Source organism: Phasianus colchicus, chromosome Z (genome assembly GCF_987193195.1).
Source record: "Phasianus colchicus chromosome Z, bPhaCol1.hap1.1, whole genome shotgun sequence".
Taxonomy (NCBI): domain Eukaryota; kingdom Metazoa; phylum Chordata; class Aves; order Galliformes; family Phasianidae; genus Phasianus; species Phasianus colchicus.
In genome coordinates, this window is record NC_143476.1 from 20,719,680 (window position 1) to 20,742,859 (window position 23,180).

The 23,180-nt window shown below is 38.5% G+C and overlaps 1 long non-coding RNA gene across 4 annotated transcripts; it reads left to right on the forward strand.

The window, feature by feature from the left end:
- Nucleotides 1-1,730: 1,730 nt before the first annotated feature.
- Nucleotides 1,731-12,262, forward strand: LOC116237708 (uncharacterized). Of its 4 annotated transcripts, none has more exons than XR_016461618.1 (7): nucleotides 1,731-5,154; nucleotides 5,811-5,830; nucleotides 6,511-6,582; nucleotides 7,737-7,833; nucleotides 10,633-10,768; nucleotides 11,607-11,683; nucleotides 12,130-12,262. It is a non-coding gene; the product is annotated as an uncharacterized LOC116237708 (long non-coding RNA). The 4 variants fall into 4 exon arrangements; XR_016461619.1 differs by having other exon boundaries at nucleotides 1,731-4,229; nucleotides 5,068-5,830; XR_016461616.1 differs by having other exon boundaries at nucleotides 1,731-5,830.
- Nucleotides 12,263-23,180: the final 10,918 nt, after the last annotated feature.

The following is a 23,180-nucleotide window of genomic DNA, read 5'->3' on the forward strand; positions in this document are numbered from 1 at the left end:
GAAACAACGAAAGTACAATAGATAAAACAGTTATAGGAATCCATGTTTCCCTCTGTAAAACTGTAGAATTATAGCAGAGTTTTCTGCTTTGGACTGGGCTGTTAACAGAGTGTGAATTAAATCACAGAAGCCTGCATTCTCAGTGTTATACACACGTAATTTGCATTTAAACTCATAAGATTAGATGCAACTTTGAAGATGTGCAGAGCAGAGTCCATTATCAGATTTTACTGTAATCCTGAAGCAGATGGTGACATTAAAAGAATAGTCTGTTTAAAATCTAACTGGTTTTCAATATAAAAATGAGTTAGAAATGTTTTCAAATTCAGCCTACATCCATGAATCAGGGTGCCAAAAAGCATAGCTTCGTAATTGTACTTTAAGAAATGTTTTTATCTTTCCTTTTGCTTTGTCTTCAAAGACACAATGAATGGAAGAGAGAAGTGAAGAGCCGGCCATATTGGGTTAGTAATTGAATACTATTTAAATAAAAAGAAAAACACTTTTTGTTTATAACAGTTGTCATTTGTTATTGTTAAATATTTGGAAGTGTTACTTGTAAAAATATTAGTGGCAGAAATTGAATATTTAAGCAGTAATTATTTTTTAGTAATACAAGTTTAGCAAAGGAAAGTATGATGTATGTCATGCCCAAGCAAGATACATACAGAAATTAAAGTCCTAAAGAGGGCAGACAGTTTCATAATAGAGCCTGTCTAGACATTACACCAAGATTCAGATGTACTTTAGAACAGGGTTTTTATGGAGATAAACCAGTTAGAATATCTTTCACATTTGCATTGTGTTCTTTCACTTGATGGTATTAGAACAGAAAAAAGGCTATAATTGCCATAACTAATACCTAAGTAAAATTCAGTCTAAAATTATGTGATTAAGTGTTGTAATACTATTCTAATTTGTTATAGGAAGTAATTTGTTAAAATGAGCTTTCTTTTATATGTCAGTCCTTTTTATCATTAACAGCTTTTCCAATATGAAAGATTCAAGAGCGGCTTTTGGGGATTTTTCTTACCCTTTTATGTACAGGTTCCTTGCAGACAAATTTAAAGTGTGTCTGATGACAGATGACATTACCAAATTAGGTTTTTAGAATCATAACACCCATCTTTTCCACCTAAAGTAGATTTGCAGAGTACTTGCAAAGGGGGAAAAAAAAGAGGAAATTCAAAATATAGTCTCTTATGTGCAATCTTATTCCAAAAAGTGCCTCAGAGAAAGGTGGAAAATACTTTTAAAATTATAATGTCTTTGTAATCTTTTAATGTCACTGGAAAATACTAGTTCATATATTTTAATCCAATACTTTACTATGGAAAATGCAAGTTGCAACTTTCTAACAATTATCTGCCACATTTAACTGAACGTTGTAAAGTCTATCTATTTCTCTGTAAGACATCATACTATATATAAGAGGAGATTTAGGAGCGAAGGGAGAGAGATGTGTGTTCTCTCCATAACTGGAAGCAATGCAAAAAACATATTCACTGTTAGTGATGCCTGTAGTAGAATTGTTTTTCAAACTATATACATCGTTACATTTTACATCCTTATTTTGTGGGAGGAATGCCTGCCTTTGTGAGAAACTTGTGATTATATATATAATGTCTGTATCATTATTCACAATAGATGTTTCATAATATATCTAATTTAAAAATGTAATTAAAAGCTTGTCTTTCACAATGAAAACTTTGATTAAGAAAGTAGGGGAAGAATTGTATGCTAAAAAGAATTTAGTTTTTGCTGCAGAAAGCAAGAGCCTGCTAGAAGCCAATGTAACTGACCATCAAAGTTTGTTAGTGTACAGACTTGTGCAGTCGGTTTTTGGGTTAGAATGAGAGACAAATCCTCACTGTTGCAGCTTCACTGACCTGCAGAAAAGATAAGGAGGGCAGGAGAGCGAAGGGGATGAGGGGCTGCTCCTCACCCCGCTGCTGCAGCAGCAGGGGTCACGCTAGGAAAAGAAGAGAGGCCACGGTCACTCGCTGAGCCCGCCAGCGGAGGAACAAGTGCCCGGGTCCCTCAGGAAGGAAACCCTCCCAGCTGGGCCGCCCAGGCTGAGGCGTCCCCTTACCGGTTCCCTTTGCTGCTGCGGCCTCCTGGGTGCCCCGGCTGCCTGAGCCAGGCAGGGCGGGGAAGAAGCTCTAGTGGCTCTGGGGACGAGCACTGAGAGCGGCTGTCGGCAGCTCCCAGAGCACGAGACCAGCACCAAGGCTATCCTTGCTCCTCGCTCCAAACCTCACGGACACGCTCGGCTGGAGTGCGGGCACAAGCCAGAGTGAGAGACTCTGTGCCTGGCTACAGGCAGCCAGGGCCAAGAGGTCACAATCCCCTGCTGCGTATCTCACTCTCCCTCACGTAGGGATTTTATTGTTGAGAACATCGCAATGAGCGGCTGTCATTCTGACTCCAGAAAATGCATCGGATTTTCCACAGTGCCTTTGTCCAGTCCATTCCCCACACTGTGTACAGTTGGTGTTAGCATTTTTGCAGCAGTGTCTGAGGCTTTGACTGAGTCTTCCCACGTCGCCCCAGCCATGACAAATCTCCAGATCCGTACAGCACTGGGATGCCTTCAACAAAATCCATGTCTGCCTTTGGGGCAGCAGGACATGAGCTTACTAAATCTCCCCACACACCAGCACTGCTGCCCTGTCCTCTGCATGCATTGGTTTCTTTCACACCAGGTCAAAGACAGCCCGTGGCTTGCTCTCGGGGATTTTCTGCTGTCTTCCTCCCTTAGTCGGTGGCAGCAGCACTGATCTTTTCTGCTCAGCACCCACCAAGCCTAATCCAGGTTCTGCCTCCTTTCTGGGGGAGAGACACCAGAGACCGGACTGACACCAGAAAGCCAGAACCAACCAGTTGTTGGTTACTACTGAGACACTGGAGCACTAGTCCTGTGAGAAAAGCCTGAACCAGATCTGGTTCAGCATGTAGCAGAAAAAGGGGACAGAGCGTTGGCATCAACTGGAGTTGTGAGGTTCAGGCTGGAGACAAAGAACGATTATGATGAAGCACATTAAACACCAGCAATATGTGGGATCTGTAAGTCAAGGTTTTGAAGAGCTGAGTGGGTACAACACAGTCACAACTGTCACAAACCCTTTTACATACAGTCAAGTCCAGAAAGAGAAAGCAATGCCAGTATAAAATGTAGCAGTGACATCCTCATTTGCAACATCTAGAAATTGCAATATGAGAAATCCACCTTCTTCATTTAGTTCATCAACTTACAAGAGGATGTCCTGATTTCATTATTAGCAACCTTTGTCATAGCAGGGGGTTGAAAATAGATGATCTTTAAAATCCCTTCCATTCTAAGCTTTTTCATGATTCTACAATTGTATTAGCCTTGTGCGTCCTTTCCAACTCAGGATATTCTGTGGTTCTGTGTTTCTGTCACAAGCTGGTAAGCTAAGATGGGAGAGTATCCCTTTTTCTAAGAGTAGAAGTCTACTCAGAAGACAAATCTAAGTATGAAATCAAGTTCAGTCTTTTTCATTAAAGGGTTATTTGATCTTCAGTACTTTGCTTCGTTTTAAAGGTTGTAGTTTTGAATCTAAGTTCTTGATGATTGCCCGCACAGACATTATAAACAATGGATATATGTGTTAAAGGAGACTGGAAGAAGAATATACTTGGCTCAGGAAATGTCGAGAAGGCAGAGATACTGCTCGCCTTCCTTGCTTCTGTCTTCACAGATTCCCCCTTGGGAATCCTGGACCCTGGAGGTAAGTGAGAGAGTTTGGGGAATTGAAGGCTTCCCTTTGGTGAGGAAGGAGATAGTCCAAGAGCATCAGTGTACATAAATCCTTGGGTCCTGATGAAATGCATCCATATGTGCTGAGGGAGTTGGCAGAGATGATTGCCGAATCACTATCATCTTTGAGAGGTCTTGGAGAATGGAAGAGGTGCCTGAAGACTGGAGGATAGCCAATGTCACTCCAGTCTTCAAAAAGGGTAAGGAGGATATGGGAAAATACAGGCCACTCCACCTCATCTCCATTCCTGGAAAGGTGATGGAGCAACTCTGGATGCCATCTCCAGGAAATTGGAAGAGAATAAGGTTATCAGGAATAGTCATTATGGGTTCACCAGGGACAGATCATGCTCAACCAATCTGGTAGCCTTCTGTGATGTCATCACTGGCTGGGTGGTTCAGGGGAGAGCAGTGGATGTAGTCTACTTTAATTTCAGCAAGGCGTTTGGTACTGTCCTTCACATCATCCTTATAACAAAGCTGAAAAAGTGTGGGATAGATGAGTGGATAGTGAGGTGGGTTGAGAACTGGCTGACTGGCAGAGCTCAGAGGGTTGCGATCAGTGATGCAAAGTTCAGCTGGAGACCTTTATTAGAAGTGTTCCCCAGAGGTTGGTGCTGGCTCCAGACTTGTTTAACATCTTCATCAGGGACCTTGATGAGGGGATAGTGGCCACCCTCAGCAAGTTTGCTGATGATACGAAGTTGGGAGGATTGGCTGACACACCTGAAGGCTGTGCTGCCATTCAGTGAGACCTGGATGGACTGGAGAGTTGGGCAGACAGGAACTGGATGAGGTTTAACAAAAACAAGTAGAGTTGTTTACGTACGGAGGAATAACCACATGCACCAGTACAGGCTGGGGGATGACTAAAGGAGCTCTGCAGAGAGGAATCTGGGTGTCCTGCTAGACAACAGGTTGGCCAGGAGCCAGCAGGGTGCCCTGGTGTCCAGGAATGCCAGAGGCATCCTGGGGTGCATTAAAAAGATTAAAAGATTAAATCCTGGGGTGCCAGCAGGTCAAAGGAAGTGATCCTCCTCCTCTACTCTTACCTTTGAGGCCTCACCTGGAGTATTGTGTCCAGATCTGGGCTTTCCAGTACAAAAAAGGCAGGGATCTCCTGGAGAGAGTCCAGTGGAGGGCCACAAAGATGAAGGCCTGAAGCACCTCTCTTGTGGCGAAAGGCTGAGCGATCTGGGTCTGTTAAGAAAAGACTAATAGGGGATCTGATTAATGTCTATAAATAAGATGTGAGAGGCAAAGGGATGAGGCCAGACTCTTTTCAGCAGTGCGTGTGTAGGACAAGGGGAAGCAGCCACAAACTGAAGCGCAGGAAGTTACACACAAGTGTGCTTAAGAACTTCACAGTGAAGGTGAGAGAGCACTGGAACAGGCTGCCCAGAGAGGTTGTAGAGTCTCCTTCTCTGGAGATACTCAAGACCCACCTGGATGCCTACCTGTGCAACCTGGTCTAGGGAGCCTGCTTTGACAGGGGGGTTGGACTTGATCTCTAGAGGTCCTTTTCAGCCCCAACAATTCTGTGATTCCGTGTGATTCTGTGATTTCTCTGACTTCTCCAGATGGAATAAAGCAACTTTTACATCTGTATTGAATACACATTTTTACCCCGTTGATTTTTGACTGAGAAAACTTGTAGCATTAAAAAAATCTAAATTTTAGGGCTGGGATGCAGCTCTCTTCTGCTCTGGAAAATGCCAAAACACTTCCTGAAACATTCCCTGAATATACAAAGAGAAACCAACTGTTCTCAGGAAACTCAGACAGTAACCAAGGTAGCGAGGAATGGATTTGTTTACATTTATATTGCTTGTATTCACTAGCCCAAACAAGCCAGCCCAAATTCCATAAGGAATCTAGAATTAGCCATCTTTCCCTACTTGCATAAGGGGAGCAACTTGGAGTGTTTGCTGAATACAAACAGGCTTTTAGACAGAGTTTAGTAGCTTGAATTACAGGCAATAGACGTTAGAGGTCATGATGGAAGGAAAGTACAGCATGACCTCTACAGGACAGGACATGACAGGACAGGTGAGAGGGGAGAGAAGGAAAAGGAAAGGGAAAGGGAAAGGGAAAGGGAAAGGGAAAGGGAAAGGGAAAGGGAAAGGGAAAGGGAAAGGGAAAGGGAAAGGGAAAGGGAAAGGGAAAGGGAAAGGGAAAGGGAAAGGGAAAGGGAAAGGGGGAGGGGGAGGGGGAGGGGGAGGGGGAGGGGGAGAGAAGGGGGAGGGGGAGGGGGAGAGAAGGGGGAGGGGGAGGGGGAGGGGAGGGAAGGGGAGGGAAGGGGAGGGAAGGGGAGGGAAGGGAAGGGAAGGGAAGGGAAGGGAAGGGAAGGGAAGGGAAGGGAAGGGAAGGGAAGGGAAGGGAAGGGAAGGGAAGGGAAGGGAAGGGAAGGGAAGGGAAGGGAAGGGAAGGGAAGGGAAGGGAAGGGAAGGGAAGGGAAGGGAAGGGAAGGGAAGGGAAGGGAAGGGAAGGGAAGGGAAGGGAAGGGAAGGGAAGGGAAGGGAAGGGAAGGGAAGGGAAGGGAAGGGAAGGGAAGGGAAGGGAAGGGAAAGGAAGGGAAGTTTGTTCTTGTGCTTGACTACTTTCATAATAAAAAAAAAAAGAAAAAAGTGGAGCCTTTGTTAGGAGGATATAGGCTGAGAAAGAACGTGCTGCAGTCACTTCATCTTTTTATCTCATTACTGCCTATCTTTTGGCTGTTATTTCTGTAGAATTGCTATCTCCAGTGCACAAGAAAGCTGAAAGAAGTATAAGTCCAAGTTTGGAAGATACTTCATAGTCAAGTAAAGATTCTTTTTTGCATCTAATTATAACACCTCTGAAAATGAATCCAGTGTTAAGAGTTAGCAATATTATAGCTAATGGGATTTCTTCCTTTTTTTCAAAATCATAACTTTCTTAAGGTTTTCGTTACAGCAGTGAGCTTCTTGCTACACTTCCTTAAAAAAATATAGCACCAATTAAAGGGAGTTGTCTAGATGTCTGTCAAATGTGTTATTATAAAATATTTTTTAAATAGCTGCCTACTAAAAAAATACTCTCAAATGGAAAAACGAAACAAAACAAAACCAACCATAAAGTGTATTAAAAAGCCACCAAAAAAAGTCTTACACTTTTTAGTGTTTCATTAAACATGTAGAAGTTAATCAAACAACTACAGCAGTAGCTCTGGCTGTAATTCTGCCAATAGCTGTTTTAGAAGGAAATTTGTGCTATATTGATAGCATAATATCAATTGCCTGTTACAGGAGTTTAGCACTTGCCAATAAACTGCTTGCCAGGGTTGCACAGATCACTTGATACCACTGTACTCAGACAAAGTTTAGAAAAAAAATTTGTAAGCAAGTTGTTCAGCCACATTGGTTCAGGTTTTAATACAAAAATATCTTTATATGTTTCCCATATTAAATAAAATATATATAAAGCCTGAATTATAAGGCACGTTTCTTTGAATTCAGTCCCCCAAAGCATCTTTATTTCCATGTAAAACCATCATATTAAAATATACCATTGAAAATATTGTGGCATGCAATCTAACAAATTGGTAACAGTTCATAATTGTCACATTCCATGTTTCTAAGTGTCATTAAAAAGTGTTGTCTTCTGCATACATATGGATTTTCATGGTTATGCAGATCATAAAAAGATCATTAGCAGGGACTTTGAATAATGTAGTTTTGTCTAGTACATGAGTTTTATAGACATGATCCCCTTCTTTAAAAAAGAATTAAAATCACTCCACAGAAAAAATAACTGAAGCTCAGTTCTATTGACAAGAGATGATAACTAATCATATAAAAAACCATACACAAATATGTAGTGCTGTACCTTTCAAAGCTAACACTTGTCATCTCTAAGTTTAAACAAAGTGATATTTGCTGACAGTCTGAATTATGATGGTAATGTTTCACAACATTTCTTTAAAATTTACACCCAGAATTTCCATTACCTGAAGTCTGACAACTAATGGCTTGATGTGATAATACTGGCTGCTTTCCAGTACTTCATTGATTCTCCATGTTCTCTTACACTTGGTATGTATGTGACCAAATTTATAGACTCCCTAATTACTTATACTCTCATACTCTGTAGCTTATTAAAACAGGTTACTCTTACGTATGATCCTTCTACACATCACTAAGAAACAGACACAACTGGTGATGCTTAGAGGCTCCTTTATCAAATCAGTCCATAATCTTTTTTTTTTTTTAATTTATAAACAAAGTCTTGATACCCATTGAGAACTAAGAAGACATATATAGGAAACAAATGCTGTGTATTTCTGTCTTACACAGCTTTTCTGAAGAATTAGCATTTGGCTACTGTTAGAGTCAGGATATGTTTCTGGGCAGAAATCTTTAATCTGATTGAAAGCTGGCAAGGAAATGGAAAAATACCAGAGGCTACATTAGAGAAGCTGGGACAATGGCTAGAGAGCAAGTATCTTTCCTGTTGAGAACAGCTATTTTGGATGCCATGCTATGCAATACAGCTAAGCTGTACCATTCAGCTCTCTCTCCTCACTGCCAGAAGTACCTAATGAAGGCTTTTCTCTTATTACTATCTCAGAGAATCCAGGGATTCTTCTTTATAGAATTTTAACACTCACTATTCTTCTTCCATCTCTCCCATTTTCTCACTCACCTATGCATGGTACAATTTGTGAATGAATAGCCACAGTCAGGAAGCACATTATCATCACTGGCTAGACATAGTTTAAATCTCATTCTGGTGTGAAGATGCATCTAAGACTTCATCCTAACCAGGTAGTTAAGCATAGCTGAGACATAGCTGCTTTCAACAGGCCTTTCAACCAATTCTGTTACATGTTCTTGAACTCCTTGACTAGAGACACCTTCATCCCTGCAACACGCTCCGTCATCTGACTGCCTTCGAAATTCTGGATACCCCTGCAAAGTCTGTACTGTCTATTTATCTCATTTTTATTTTTACCTCTTACTATGCCAGTCCTTGCCTCTTGCAGTTTGCCATGTCTTCCTTTTACTGTTCATCTCTGATAAATTAATTTTTATCCATACAGAATCTAAGCATGCTTTTTAATACATATCTACTACATTTTCACTTCATGTGGATCACTTCCACAAAGCTCATTTAACCATATTATTGGACAGAAAAAAGAAGGATGAGGAAGAGTTAAAAATTAAAGTCAGAGAGATTAAAATAATTTGGAAAATTTAGGCATGCACTAGGTATAAATAATTTTTTATTAAGAAAGAGGGAAAGATAAAAATACTAACAGTAGTATAGTAGGATTAATTACAGCACACAGCCCCAGTTCAGTATGTGCTGGCAGGGATCACTGGAGCCTTGCAGACATTTAAAGATAAAATGCATTTATGTAAATTCATCTTAGTGGAAGTTATAATCTTTACCAGTTAAAGTCAGTAGCTTCTACAGATAGATACAGTAAGAAAAATAGAAAATTGGCACAAGAAAAAGGATAACAGAAACTAAAGGAATCTAAAATAGAGAAAGATTTATTAAACATTAGCTGACAGTATTAACACTACAAATGTTTCCATTCTTTGTTGGAAAAGGTCACTCTCTGAAAAGAGATAATGAGTAAAAGGTTTCCATTAGAAGAAAAAGCTGACAATAGGAAGGTTTCTAATGAAACCCATCAAAGAGAATGCCTAATCTGGGGAAAGGGATCTGGGGGGCACTGAAAGTACCACCAAAGAGTCCTTGAAGTTGTGATCAACTATAGTTGTTTTTTTTTTTTTTTTTCTATCAAATTGACAGAAATAGGAATTTTAATAGATTAATTTCAATAATAAGGCTAATAAGTGGTTATGAGTGAGAATCTGTACTGGGAACGAGGCTCGATATACCAATTACATTTTATCTCTGTGCAATAAAGGGACAGACTGATACCTAACTTCAGGAAGGAGCAATGAGCTGTCAGAATTAAAACTATAAAAGAATATTTAATCTAGAAGACCTTAATTTGCTTGTTATATTTGCCTGAAGTTTTCTCGTCTCTTCTGGTGTTAGCTTTTGATAATCATCATTATTAAAACAAAGCTTCAGTATTTTCTTATACAAGTCATACCCAAATCTGTGCTGTAGAGCATTTGACTTACATTCTACTGCATGCTGTGACAGACTGGAGAAACAGAAATAATTTAATATACAGTAAAGGAGAAATTGATTGCATTTTTCATTTTCCTATTTATTTAATCTGTTAGGCTCTTCTTTTTTATTTATTTGGAGATTAAACTCATTTTATCTTAAACCATCACCACACATCCAGTTTTTTTATATGCTGGAGGTTTTACTGGCCATACATAACTGCACATTTAAGGACCACAGATCTGCAGTCTTTAATGACTATCTAAGTGAGAGCTGAGCCATAACAGAGAAGATGTTAGAGAGCTTTTGAGCTGTAATATAAATATCTTAGTTGGATCGTTCCACTAGAATACTCAGCAACTATACTGTTGAGGTAGGTTTTGCATTGTGATTTTTATTTTCCCCTTAACATTCCATTGAGAGGATAGGGTGCATAAATCCTCCTCAGACCTCTTGTTTCAGGCTGTCTGTAGATTTAGGAAGGAAATACTAACTGATAATGAATTTTTTTGTTCTGTGCTATGTAATAGCATTTGTATGGAGCCCACATGAAAGCTTTATTTTTTTGTATGCATTTTCAGTCTCTCCATATATTGCTTCCTTTAACAAATGCATCAGATTTTGTGCAGAACTCTGTGCAATAGCTGCAGAAGATCCTAATGACTAAATATCACCCAGCACAACTGAGTATTCAGAGGTGAACCACGCATTACCGTTGTAATCACTCTGTTATTCACCAGAGTGCTGAAGACACCCAGGAGCTGGCTTACACTGTGCCAGTACTGCTGGTCTGCATGCTGGGGGCAAACAGAAGGCAGGAGGATACTACACACTGTACTATGAATAAGTTTGTAAACAAAGACCTTCACCAGTGAGGTATGCCTCTCTAAAATGTGATAGAGTTTCTAAAGCTTTAGAAGCACTCTTCTAAGTGCTCATAGGCCCAGCAATTTGATTTTTGGCAGAGCATATCTTCGAGGGTTGCCAAATGTAACATTTGAGTTTCCATTCAAATATGGAATTTACTCCCATCATGAAAATCTATTCAGCTGTATAAAAACAACCCTAAAACACAGATTTGTTTATTCTAAGCATTATTCTTGGATAAGTAACTGTTATTCCAAGACAAATTACGAACCTGAAGGAAGTTTTAAATGTTCCATTGGATACTCTGCTAACTTCATGACAACATACTTCCTTGGTTTTAAGAATCTTTATCAATCTTTGTTCTGATAAGAGTGAACCTACACAAAATTGTTCTGCTGCATTTCTCCCTCTAGAAATCAATGAAGATGTGGCTAATTAATAGTCTGTTATTTTGCATAGTCATTTACATATACTTTGGAATTTTACCATCTATAAAAACTTAATAGAGAAAAAGCACAGGTTCCTCTCTAAGAAATGCTTAGAAACACAGAAAAACACAGGACATCTGATGGAGCATAAATCAACCACTTTCTCCATCTACGTTCCCTTACTCATTTTTCAAAATGAGAAGTAGTTTAATAAATAGCAGCTCTGCCACTATACAGATACACTGATATTGAAAAATCACTCATTGCAGTCAGCTAGATTTGCAGTTAAAAAAAAATCAAACTGCAGTTAACTGTATCACTGCTGTCCGAAATGTTTTTTCAAAAATATCTTTTCTATAGGTCTATCAGTATTATCACTACAGCACTAATTTAATTTTTATTTTTCCTGCTTCTGATAGTATTAACAAATAGTTATTTTTTCCTGAAGATTCCCAATGGAAAGGAAGCATTAAAAGAAATGACAGAGAAAGAAATGGTAAGCATAAATGTGCATAAGAGAGACATAGGAAAGAGACAAGAAAGTTTAAATATAAATCAAGTAAATCAATAAGATTCAGAAGGATAAAACTTTGGAGGAATAGCTAGCACCAAACTTGGAAGCCAACTAACAAAAGAGTTTTTAATGTGGGATATAAAAATGAACAATGTTCAAGATAGTAAGACCTATCTAAAATGAAGATATCAGGATGAGGATGTTTCCTCATCTCTCAGTATGAGAAGACAGGGAAGAAATAACAAAGTAAAAATAATAAGGAGAATGCTAGGGCTAGAAAAAATCAGTTTAATGAGTGATTAGATAACTTACTCTTAGAAGTGTGGTTTTAGCATATCCTTCAGTTTGTATGAGCTGGAGAATATCTAAATTATACTACGCCACTGAAGTACTTAGGTGTCTTATTTTTCTGTTTTTCTCTTCTGCAGGACTGACTGTGAAAATGACTATGTCACATCAGCACCTCTGTCATGGATGGGAGTTGGCAGGATTCCCTGTCAAACCATTCACCTTGGGATAATTTAATAGATCTAGTCATCACAAAATAAAGGAGTAGTATGCTGAGGCACTTCAGTTTTTTATTATTATTATTATTTATTTATTTATTTATTTATTTATATAAGTACTGTTTTAGAAAATGAGAGGTCTGTATTGAAAAAAAATAAATAAAAAATCAAAAGCTAAAACAAAAACATTTTCTGCCAAAGTGGAGTAGGAAGAGTGAGGTTTTACACGCAAGCATGTGCTTTGACTTTCCTATAGCAACCTTAGAAAACTCACTTTTGATCTTTCTGGCTTTTATTTTCTTCATTCCTCCAAAGACTTTCGGCAGTCTGGTCTAGCATTAGGTGGGATGGTTGGTGGCCCTTCGTGTGGCAGGGGGGTTGGAGATTCATGATCCCTGTGGTCCCTTCCAACCCTGTGATTCTGTGATTCTGTGATTCTGTGAGCTGTGAATTCCAGTAGCTGGCAGAGCATTTTGTTTAGTTGAAACCTCAGACTATTTTGTGACTTTCAAAAGAGGGAATAACATACACGTCACAAAGTCGAGACCCTCTCAGCCATGCAAAGCAAAGCCAACTGTTTTTCAACAGGGAGGTAACTTTGAAACTATATCATTATTCCTTGCTCTGTTGTTTTTGAATAAATATATTAATTTAAGAGTTTATATGTAATTTTCTTCCGTCTTTCATTTGATTTTTTCTTGTAATTTGCTTTTCCTCACTTGTTTTGCCTTTATGCCAGGTATTTGATTGTTCTAATAGAAGTTAAGGTATGGAAAAATTATTGAGTGTTTACAATGCAAGTGCAATTAGGACATTAGACTTCAAGACTTCTTGAAACTCTTCCTTGCATAAGTAGCTTTATCAAATGTGGTGGGATTGTAGCATAGGATAAACCAGGATGAATGTCAAATGCATTAGCTCTTCCCCTAAAAGGTACTGAAAGCTGAATTTCCTATTAAGTCATACCATTTATTGGCATTTCTTCCTTGAACTACTGAAGAGGGGGAGGTATGTTTGGACCTGTTTAAGTGTGTGCACTTGTACAGCATACATCAATGCTACAAGCTATCAGTGTACTACTAACCAGTCCAGGTTAGTTACAGTAAGATACTGAATGCACATCAAGGTTACTACCCTGTGGGCGGACTGTATATAAATTCAAAACCTGGCAGAATCTTTGAAGAACTTAGTAGACAGGTGACTAGATTAGCTCACAGACATTCTTTGTTGTTGTTGTTGTTGTTAATGGCTTGAAAATATTGTTTTGAAGAGAGAATTCTGCTCAGAGACTACTGGCACTGTGATTGTTCTTGGAGTTTATTTCAGTGTAGTTGCTGTTATTTAAATATTGTGGTTAAACCAGTCTCTGCATTGGTAGCAGGATGAGTTTCTCCTGTTTAAACACAGATATTGCTGTTGGTGTTGGTGCACCTAGACAGAGGTGGTTTCCTCTCTGTCACTAAAGGGTGACCGTCACAGAAAATATGTTTGCTCTCTTTCCTGCAGTTCTAACACAAATTCTGCAATTTCTGATTTTAGTTACTAAATAGTCTCCAGGGAAGAACAAGGAAGGTAATAGAAGCCAAGCATCCAGAAATATATTTCAGTTGGAATTATGCTTTAGAAATACAAAATGTTACAGAAGGGAGATATGTTCTGAGTCTTCAAAATGCTGTGAATATTCACATAATGAAGCTCACAATGAAATTATATTGCTTCCTCAGCTCTGGTGCATTGAGTAAATGGTTTGCAGCTACCTAAGACTACAAAAATTCTGACATGGATGCCTCTTGCATTTAAGGCATATCTACCTGGTGAGGATTTGTCTTTGTTACAATTGTTATAAACTATAATGTCCATTATTCGTTTTTGGCTTTTTTTTTTTTTTTTTTTTTTTTTTTTTTTTTATGGTATTAGTATTCCTTATGTTCAAAACTGACATCCAGCTTTTCTCACAGGAGAGCACTCTCAGACCTCATCCAGTAATTTGTAAAAGTGTACTCTGTTTGAAAATCTTCATTGTTCTAAAGGCTTGTTAGATTATATGAAAATCTACTTTTATATTATATAGATTATATGAATCTATTTTTATTGAAAAAAAAAAATAAAAAATACATAGTTATTTAGTGAATAGCTTTGACCTTCAAGATCATTACAAACATTTGCCCTTTTTTCTACACAAGTTACAGAAGTCACCTGGAATTTTTTCTATTATCTGATTGGATGCTTCATATCATTAAACAACAGAAAACACGCTGGGAATTACATTTTACAAAAAAAATCTATAGGTTACTCTGAAAGTAATGCCTCCTATTTATTTCCTTGGAAATTACTTCAGATGCAAAGACAAAAATAATGCAATTTGATAGAGCAAATTCTCAGCTACAAAACACTGGTTTCCAACAGTCACCTCTACTGCATTTGTGTTTTTGCCAGTTGTGTACAGGAGCCTGCATGCTGCACTGATAACAAGTCAGCAGCAGTGGAGGTGATCCGTTGTCGCTGTTGCCACTGCTGAAATGCACCACCCATCACTGTGCTCACATCCACTGATTTGTCTCTATAAATGTTTTCAACAAGCGTCACTTAATGTCAATGGGTGCCACTTTTCCCACAGGGAGGAATTCAGTGATTCATCGTCATCTGCATTTCCATGTCAGATGCCAACCATCAAAATATCCTTCTGTTGCAACCTGTTGCACTGCAGCAACATGTAACGGAACATTGTTGGGAAGATTCAAACTCTACTGCCGTACCACCGACATCCACCTCCGATATCATGAGCCAACATCATAAAATAGGAGGCATTATGTTTGGGGCAGCTGTCATATTTGTGCTTTGTTCATTGGTTGTATATATGTTATCCTTTCTATTTAATGTCTGTACAGCTGAGGAGCCTCTGTTTAAAAGGGGAGCAGAATCTTTCAGTACTTTTGTCCAACATCTTGGCATTCAAAAGTTGGTTCTTTTCATCCCAAGTCTACCGAAAAGCAGCCGTAGACTCCTAATTTCTCTTACTAGAAAGAACTGTCTGAATTTCAAAAATTTCAAATATTGCAATGACTACTTCATATCTTTGTCCCCCAAGATTTTATTTATTATGCATTTCTCCCACCATCTTGCCTGAAAGATTTTATCTGGAAAGATTTGATACCTCTTGTTCTTCACAAAATGAAGGGAAAGCTCAAGATTGTTGCCATTACAGTGAAAGACTTACCTGAAATGCTCAATAGTTAAAACACATTCCCATGAAAAAGCTAATTTCAAATCAGAGAAATATGTCAACACAGATATTTTAACCACTAGGTTCTTGGGTACCATTCCGTATCTGCTTCATTACTTTGAAGAGCTAAGAGGAAAAGTTGATCTAATTTTTGCCTAATTCCAGAAGGGTGTTTGCAGGTGCAAATTCAGGTTGAGATACCTGCCACTGAAGTGTTGGTGTTAAACCTGTTTATCCTCCTCCTAATTAGCATAACATTTTTTTTCTTAACATGGATGCTTATGTAAAGCAGATTTTGAGTGTTTATCTCTGTAATGAATTGTAAAAGGGAACTTATCTGATGCCAGTATGTCTGAAGCAGTAAGGGTACTGGAAACAGCCAGGAAAGGTTCATTAAAAACTGTCAAATTGACATTCATTTTTAAATTAATATATATATATTCCCTGATATTTATTCAGATGCATTTAAAACTTTATTTTGTAGTTAATGCCTGAGTCAGCCATTATCCACCATGTTCAGACAATAGGAACGTAGAAAAAGAAGGTAACAATACAAGGAGCTTGGTGTCATACTCTGGCTCATTTAGGTTAGTTATTGTATCCAAATTTATAAGCTACCTCTTTCCCCTTGCTTAAAGGAATTTAATTACTTAGTCTGAGAAAACATCTGATTCTTCTTCTTTTTTTTTTTTTTCCATGACTTTCCTATTACATGGCTCTGTGTTCAAGCTTTAATATAACAGACTTCAAATGTTCAAGGATTTCGGAGATTATTTCTTTTAATATGAAGAAAACAGGAGGTTATTATTGTAGAGTAGAAAACAGAGTTAGGAGATTATTCTCAGTAATTGTGATGTTGTAATGCAGTTTTATAACTGAAGTCAATGGCTGTTTGGTTAATGTGTGTATCCTGCAGAAAATAACTACAAACACTCTTTCTCTGACTTCACAAATGTTAATATTTACACTACAAGACTCATCAAAAAGATACATTATATGTAAATATATATGCAGATATATTTATCAATTCAAATTTTACTGACATTTCTTTTGCCAAATACACTTAGTCATACAAAGCCATATATCCGTACAGTCTTTTTCATTAAGGTGTAAATATATCATCCTTGGCCACAACTATATATTTTATTTATCTTTGGAAAATGCAATATAAAATTTAAAGATTAGATCTTTCATTTGATTTTGTGCCAAACAGCCTTTTCTTTCTGCCATTTCATTCCTGGTAAGTAAAGTTACATTGAAGATTTTATTTATTTATTTTCCAGTGGTAGAGGAGAAAAGTCTTATGTTATTGTACAGATAAGAAATCACAGTAGGAAAGACTAGTTTCACAAAGGAGATTTGCTGCTATTGCACAGCCTTGAATCAGATACTCATCTTACGGATGCATATTTCCTTGTAGGATAAAATCATGCCAGCCGTTTCCTACCTACAACTTATTCAGTACAAGGAGGAACACTTAATACAAATAGTTCAGACAGACACCAACAGGAGAATAAGAAATAAAATGAAAATAAATCAGAGCTAGAAAAATTAAACTGCCAAGGGATGTCCAGGCACCTCTGAATTTAGGTAGGAACTTCTTCTATTATAATTTGATTTGGGATTTGCCAAAAGTTGCCCAATTCAGTTACTGTGAAGCTAAGTAAAAATGTCTCAATGAATGCCACCCTACTGCCTGAAAACTTGACCCAGGACACACAGTCTAGCAGTTTTATCACCACCTTCCTCTCAAGAATGAAAGAAAATCTTTAATGTGCATATTTCAACTATGCATAGCATCTAGTCTATTTTTATTTAACATCCTAACATACCTGTTAGTGAAGTGGTTTAAGTTATATTCATGTAAATCTGTATTAAGAAAAGCTATCTAGAATCTGTTCAAAACTAGGAAGATACTATGATCTGGTATTATATGCCAGTATATCTCATACATGCAGTATTTACAAGAAAAGTTTCTGCAGAACAGAATCTGCCTGACTGTATTCAAGCACAGAAGCACAATATGTTGAAGCATTATGGTGCAAATTGCACTGTCATTCACTCTTTTAAATGTGAGATAATTTTCTTTTTCTGTATAATTCGGTTCATTCTTAAAGCTTGAAAAATCAAAGAACCTTCTTCTTAGTCCATCAGAAAATTTTAACTCACAGTGATTGTAAGACTTCCGTGAAAGCAGCCTGTCTGGAAGTCTCTGGATGCACAGACATTACTTCGAATATATTTGTTCTAAACCTTGCTTACTAAAGACTCTGAGGAAGTTACAACATGGCAGACTCCATTTTCTGATTCAGCTGATAAAGCCAATGATTGTTTACTTAAGTTCTAATGTTACCCATCACTGTGGTATATGAGTATATCCTGGAAATTGAACTTATAGTGATGACTTCTCTTCCTTCTTTCTCATCCCTCCTCTGGACAAAGACATGATCTGTAGATTCAATCTCGATGACAGTCCAAAACTATCTAAAAGAATTTGAGAATATCATAGCTCAAGATGGTGCCCTTTCCCTTATTAAAAATACATAATTTAAAAATGTTATCATAAACATTGGTACTTTTGTAAGGTACATTTCTCTACATCTAAGATTGTTCTTAAAAATCTCCATTATTGAGAATTCAGGAGCTCCTAAATCACCCGCTGTAATAATAACAGTTACTTATTAATTGAATGTTCCTTGGTAAGACTTTAAGCCTATGTCCTCTCATACCATTTTAGGTATTGAAAACGAATTACTATAAGTACTTCTTCTTTTTTTTTTTTTTTTTTTTTTTAATTGAGTCATATGATTTTCTCAAGATTCCAACTACCACAACGAATTCAGTGCTTCCACTTAGATTTTGCCTTCTAGACTTCCAATCACTTAATGTTGCAACCCTGTAGATTACCCTCATCTCATTTAAATAGTTTCTTAAAAGCTTGTACTTTCATAGATGCAATATTTTACCATTGAATCATATGCAAATGCTACTGCCATCCTTTCACGTGAAGGTAGAACTTGTAGAGAAAACGTAAGAATTGAGCTATAGATAGGCAGCAAAAGTTGATACCATTTCATAGAATAATATAATACTATCATAGAATCACCAGGATTGGAAAATACCTTGAAGATTATTCAGTCCAATCATCTATAGACTGCTAATATTTCATCACTAAACAATGTCCTTAGTACAACATCTACGTGTTTCTTGAACACCTCCAGGGACAATGACTTAGTCGTCTCCCTGAGCAGCTTGTTTCAGTGCCTGACAACTCTTTCGTAGAAGAAATCTTTCCTAATATCGAACCTGAACCTTGCCTGGAGGCTGCTGTGGCCTTAGTGCCCTCAAGAGTCTAGGACAGGCCGTGGGCAACCTGATCAAGAAGCAAATCTGGAGGTTGGTGGCCCTGCCTGTTGCAGAGGGATTGGAAATTGAGAATTGGGGTCCCTTCCAACCCAAGCCATTCTAAGATTCTATGAAGTGCAGGAAATCACACATGGTCTTGTTGAACTTCATCCCATTGGCCTCATCCCATTAATCCAGCCTATCCAGATCCATCTGAAGGGCCTTCTAACCCCCAGGCAGATTGATAATTACTCTCAGCATGCTGTCATCTGCCAACTTACTGAGGGTGCACTCCATGCCCTCATCCGGATCATCAATAAAGATACTGAACAGACAGACCTGAATACTGACTCCTGGAAAACACCACTTGTGACCAGTCACCAGCTGCATGTGACTCCATTCACCACCACTCTCTGTGCCTGGCCATCCAGCCACTTCTTTACCCAGAAAAGAGTGCATCTATCCAACTCACAGGCTGCCAGATTCTCCAACAGAATGCTGTAGGAGACAGTATTGAAGGCTTTGCTGAAGTTCTGGGTGGATTACATCAACAATATTTCCTTCAATCAGGTGGTCACTTGATTTCAGAAGGAGATAAGTTTGTCAAGCAGCTGCCTTTTGTGAACCCATGGTGGCTGGGCCTGATCCCCTGGTTGTCCTGCACATGTTGTGTGATCTATTTCAAGATGATCTGCTCCATAATCTTTCCTGGCACTGAAGTCAGGCTGACAGGTCTGTACTTCCCCAGATTCCCCTTACTACCCTTCTTGTAGATGTCACACTGGCAAGCCTCTAATCCTCTGGCACCTCTCTGATTGAATAGAAATGCTGATAGATGGTGGAAAGCAACTTGGCTATCACCTCCACCAGCTCCCTCAGCACCCTTGGATGGATCCTGTCTGGTCCATGGACTTCTGACATACCACATGGAGCAGTAGGTCTCTGTTTCCACCTGAACTGAGGGGGAGGTTTATTCTTCAAGGACAGGGGATAGAGTATCCTGAGGATAACTGATCTGACTTTTAAAGACAGACATAAAGAGGTCATAAAGAACCTCAGCCTTTTCCTTATCCTCAGTGATCACGTTCCTTGCCACATCCAATAAGGACAGACATTCTCCTTCGCTCTCCTCTTACTTTATATATTTGTAGGAAAGCTTTATTATTATTATTATTTTTTCTACAGTGGCCTGGTTGAGTTGAAGCTTGGCTTTTCCATTCTTATTTTCTCCTTGCATAGCTTAACAACTTCTTTGCACTTTCCCTTAATTGCCCATGCTTCTTCCACAAAAGGCAGTCTCTCTTTTTCTCCTGGAGTCTTCCTGTTCATCCACACCTGTCTTTTTGCCCTGTGACTCGTCTTACAGAACACAGGGAAACAGCCTGCTCCTGCACCTCAAAGAGTTCCTTCTTGAGGAGTGTGCAGCATTCCTGGACCACTCTACCCTTAAGGACTGAATCCCAAGCAGCTCTCCCTACCTATCTCCTCATTAGTTCAAAGTCTGCCCTTTGGAATTCCAAGCTCCCCCCCTTGTGACTTCACCAAGAATTAAGAACTCTGCCATTCTGTGGTCACTCTGCCCACAACAGCTCCTGAGCTCTGCATCTACCACCTGTCCTTTTCTGTTTGTGAATATCAGGATTAGCGGGGTACCTCTCCTGGTAGGTTCTCTTACCAGCTGTGAGAGAGCTTATCTTCCATACACTCTAGAAACCTCCTGGGCTGCTTCATCTGTGCTGTATTGTATTTACCGTGGGTATCAGGGAAGTCAAAGTTCCCCATGTGAACAAGGGCTGCTGATCACACAGTTTCTGCCAAATGCTTGTAGAATGCCTTGTCCTTCTCTTCATCCTGGTTAGGCAGTCTGTAACAGACTCCCACCAGGATGTCAGCCCTGTTAGCCCTTTCTCTGATCCTCACCCATAGACTTTATCACTCTCAGTCCTGAACTTAACAGCACCATAACACTCTAACATAGACACACCAGCACCACCCTTCCTTCCTTGCCCATCCCTTCAAAAGAGCTTATAGTCATCCATTGCAGCACTCTAGTCATAGGAGCAATCCCATCATGTTTCATAATGGCAGTTAAGTCAGTTTGCCTGCTGCACCTTGGCTTCCATCTCCACGTTTGTTGACTATACTGTGTATTGGTGTAGGTGCACTTCAGCTAAGCCATTTGCTTCACCTCTAACTCAACTGTCACTCCTGTAGGATCCTCTCTAGCGAGCCTCTTTTTTATCTCTTCTGCTTTCAAATCTACTTTAAAACCTTCTTCACAAGTCCTGACAGCACCTGAGCTAGGATCTGTTTCCCCTTTAATACAGGTGAGACCCATCTGTAGAAACCATAAGGATAGGTGCTGAGTAAACTGCCCACTTGTTTAAAAAATAATAATAATAATAATAAAAACAAAACAACAACAACAAAAAAAAACATCACAGAATTTCTGTGGTTGTACTAGCCTGTTTCCTGTTTGCCAGTTATTTATGACATCGGTTTTCCTGGTCCTCTCTATATGTCACTGTCAATTAAGGATAGAAGAAAAAACCATCTGCACTCCTGCACCATCAACTAATTGCCCCAGTGCCCTTAAGTCCCTTTTGATAGTCATCAGGCTTCTCTCAGTGATGTCATTGCTGCCAGCCTGGAGTGTCAGTGAGGGATAATAATCAGAGGGGCAAACCAGACTAGGGAGTCTCCTGGTAATATCACTGACCTGGTCCCTTGGGAGATAGCACACTTCTCTATGGGTAGGGACTGGCCAACATACTGGGACCTTCATTCTTGTCAGTCACCTACAACAACTGCCCTTTTAAAGAACAGTCTAGTTCTACCATAGCAATTCTGTACCTATCCCTCACTGACTGCTGAGCTGTTTTTCATGCTCAGCAAATGAATAAGAGCTGTGACAAACACATTTTAGATTCAGATTTTGAATCTTCTGTGTTTTTGCCCCCCCCCCCCAGTAATTTGAAAAATTTCCTGATGGAATTTGTACTTATATTCCAGTTTGTCACAATTGTTCAAACTCATAGATGTTACAGTCTGCTACTGCATACAAAATAGTACAAATGGTTCCTGAGATTTTTTACTTTTTAAGAACAGAAAACTGAACACCTGCAATGTCCAGTACAAATCTCACAGAGAGGATACAACATGTCTCTGTGTCTGTCTGGCCTTTAAAACTGAGAAAAACTTCCAGGAACAATACAAGTGAGTAGGATAAAGGAATGCTAAATATGATCACAGTACTTGCACATGAATTTGGCTGTCTCTGAATTTGCAGAATAAATTTAGCACTACGATGTTGTTAAGAGTTAAGAAAATACCCTGTTGTGAGTATTGAATATGCCTTTACAATCTTTTAAACACTGGTCTAGACAAAAGAGATTCTATTTAATATCTCATTTAGTTCAAGATAACGGATACTAAGAGATATTCAGATACACTTTTAAAGTGCTTCTTAATGATCTATAGTTACTATAGAAACAAATCCTTTCTCAGTCACTTTATGGCATCTTATTGTATTATTTGAATAAATTTAATATACCATAGGAAAACTAAGCAATGAGGAAAATGAGGTTTTTGTCATTGGGATTAATTTTGACATAGTAAGTAATACATGTTGTGAATGACTTTTAAAAATCCTCACGTTTAGTTAAGAACAAAAACATATGGTACACCAAAGTACTAGGGAAGTCAAATTGTCTTTCTGATTCAGAAAACGTTTTCAAAATTCTGCTGAGAAGATTCTTTGGGTTTTATACACACAACTCACTTCTAAGAAGTACTAATTATTTTTAAATGTATTTTAAAAGACAGGGCATGCATGCAGATAATGGTATGGTTCTAAAGTGCAGTTTACACTCGTGCTTGCATGTAAACTCATGGATTTTGCAAAGTAGTGAGTCATCTAGATTGACACTCCAGTACTTGAAGTGGAACGAACTCATGTGACACTTCCTATGTTTGAAAAATTAGCAAACTGTTAATTAATCACATTTTCTGTAGAAAATAGATTCTCTGCAATAATTCTAAAATAAACTTTGTTTTATAAAGTTGGAATATAGAGTCTCTCTGTTTTGAGTTAAACTCTTTGTGCTGTATATCAAGATATACATGTTCATGTATATCTTTTCCTGAGAAATGTTTGCAACAGAAACACTCAAATCTTTTCTAAGCATTTCTTTAAAGAATCAGCAGGTATCTATTTCTATCATCATCCCACATGCTTCATCTTTTCATAAATTTTCATAGTCTTCAGACGAATACAGTAGTTGACGTTAGATAATCAATATTTTGACTTTTTCCTGATAAGTCAGGTTAGTCCTTTCGCTAGCAACATAATATGGTGTACTAATGGTACATTTTCTGTTAAAATTCCTGTTAAGCTCAGTACGAC